The following is a 2496-nucleotide window of genomic DNA, read 5'->3' on the forward strand; positions in this document are numbered from 1 at the left end:
TTAAAGTTTTTAGGAAAATCCAAGTATCATTAGATGGAGATGAAGCTGATAAAAGCAGGGAGGAAGTACAGGTCCATGAAAGGGAAGAAAATTGAAGTCAGAGGAAAGCAAATCAGTTCCTACAGAGGTTGGAAAATTGAGTGAATATTGCAAGAATCACGAGGTTAGAAAAGAATAGAAGAGAAGAACTTAAAAAGAAAGAAAAGAAAGAGCCTGACGCAGTAGCCCAGCGGTTAAAATCTTCACCTTGCACGTACCAGATCCCATATGGGCACCGGTTCTAATCCTGGCAGCCCACTTCCCATCCAGCTCCCTGCTTGTGGCCTGAGAAAGCAGTCGAGGACGGCCCCAAGCCTTGGGAACCTGCATCCTCATGGGAGACCCAGAAGTTCCTGGCTCCTGGCTTCAGATTGGCGCAGCTCCAGCTGTTGCAGCCACTTGGGAAATGAACCAAGGGAGCAATTCTGGAAGCCTGAGGTACCAGTCCAATGGCTCCCAGTCTCTCCCCTCTTATCTTCTCAAACACCCTTTATGTCATCACACTGGGACGAGGCAGTGACACAAGCACTTCAAGGATGCTGTGATCTAAACATTCCCTCCAAAATCCTGTTGGAACTTGTCATTGACTTGGTAGTAATGAGTGTGATCTTTAAAAGAAGAAACTTTGGGACCGGAATGATGACTCAATTGGCTGATACTCCACCTTCAAGCACTGGCATCCCATATGTGCAACTGTTCATATCACAGCTCCTCCACTGCCCATCCAGCTCCCTGCTTGTGACCTGGGAAAGCAAAGAGGTCGGCCCAAAGCCTTGGGATCCTGTGCCCACGTGGGAGACTGGAAGAGGCTTCTGGCTCTTGGCCTCAGATTGGCTCAGCTCCACCTGTTGCAGCCATTTGGAGAGTGAACCAGCAAATGCAAGACCTTTCTCTCTGATTCTCCTCTCTGTAAATCTGCCTAGCCAATAAAAATAAATAAATCTTAAAGAAGAGGCAGAAATCGTTGAACTTGACTGGACAATAAGATGCTGGACTCTATGTTTGGTATATGCTTGCAATGGGGGAATCTCAACTGTACTTGAACTGTGGTTATGCAACAAGGTGGAGGAATCCACCATGGTGGGAGGGTTTGGGGAGGGGTAGGGAGAACCCAAGTACCTATGAAACTGTGTAACATAATACAATGTAATTAATGAATTAAAAATAATTAAAAAAAAAAAAGAAGAGGCAGAAAAACAGACCATGAGGAGAATTCAGTCTCTGTAAGTTGGTTGATGCTGCTGTTGCGGCATCACGATTCTGGGCGTGGACTCTAGTGGGAGGTTACCGCAGGCCTCCTGCTCTCACACACTCTCTTACAGGGGACACTTCATCATGCTACAGCACAGCAAGAAATATCTCACCAAGCGCAGCACCTTGACTTTGGCCATCCCAGGCTCCACTTATGTTTCTGTTGTTTACAAATTACCCAACCGGACAATTCCATTGTATTAGGAAAAATTGGCTTAGACAGGGTTGCTCAGTATAGCGGACTAGCTGTCATATCCATTTTAACCATGATGAAACCAACTGTCGTTAATAGCAACCAGAAAAAGAAGCTTCACCCAGTACTTATGTTCAGTGTTCGTGCTATTTTATACAAGAGAACTGCCAAAAAGTTGCAAAAAAAAAAATCAGTATTAAATGGACATTCTTTTAGTGAAAAAAGATATTGAAATCCAAACATAGCTTTTTCAAAATATCAATTTTCTACGAACTTTTCAAAGTCCCCTCTTACACTGAGATTTCAAAACATTCTTTCACCAAAATAAATTTATCTTTCAATCCCATCTTCCAGAAAGTTCCCTTATATGTAAGTTAAGTTTTAATAAATGTGATATTTTCTAGAAATTTTTATTAATAAAAAAATTTGATTTATATAATCTAAATTACAAATACCTTGGGTGAGAATTGAAAACTCTTAAATAACATACCATCTCATGGCTTATTTGGAATAATTATCTTGATAAATTACAGTATGCACTAAACATTGATTCATTCTACTACAAAATTACAAAAGGACAGTAATCAGCTGGCAGACAATTGTTTATAAAAGTATATTCATCGGTGCTTGCTTCAGCAGCACAGATGCTAAAACTGGAATGATACAGAGATTAACATGGCCCCTGTGCAAGGATGACATGCAAATTCATGAAGCATTCCATATTTTTTTTTGGTGGGGATTTTTTATATTTTTGACAATCTTTACATAGTTAATTAGGGTAAAAAGGTATAAGGGCTATAGGAAAGTGAGTAAGACTATTATTTCCATATCGTTTCCTTCATATATCTGAGGTAAAGGGGATATTGAGGGAGAAGCCCCAACCAGTCTCCCACCCACCCCAGGTCCCGGATGTGGGGCATGCTCTGAGATACTTGCTCAAGTGGTTTTGATAGTTCACCAGTTACGAATCGCTGCCAGTCTCGCCACTCCCAGCTCGATGAGGTCGTTGAAGA

At 41.7% G+C, this 2496-nt stretch overlaps 1 non-coding gene across 1 annotated transcript; it reads left to right on the plus strand.

Moving 5' to 3' along the window:
• The first annotated feature begins 2106 nt into the window (after positions 1-2106).
• Positions 2107-2210, plus strand: LOC118758019 (U6 spliceosomal RNA). Its single transcript, XR_004995486.1, has one exon. It is a non-coding gene; the product is annotated as a U6 spliceosomal RNA (small nuclear RNA).
• The last annotated feature ends 286 nt before the right edge of the window (positions 2211-2496 follow it).

Source organism: Ochotona princeps, chromosome 12, assembly GCF_030435755.1.
Source record: "Ochotona princeps isolate mOchPri1 chromosome 12, mOchPri1.hap1, whole genome shotgun sequence".
In the NCBI taxonomy this organism is placed as follows: Eukaryota; Metazoa; Chordata; class Mammalia; order Lagomorpha; family Ochotonidae; genus Ochotona; species Ochotona princeps.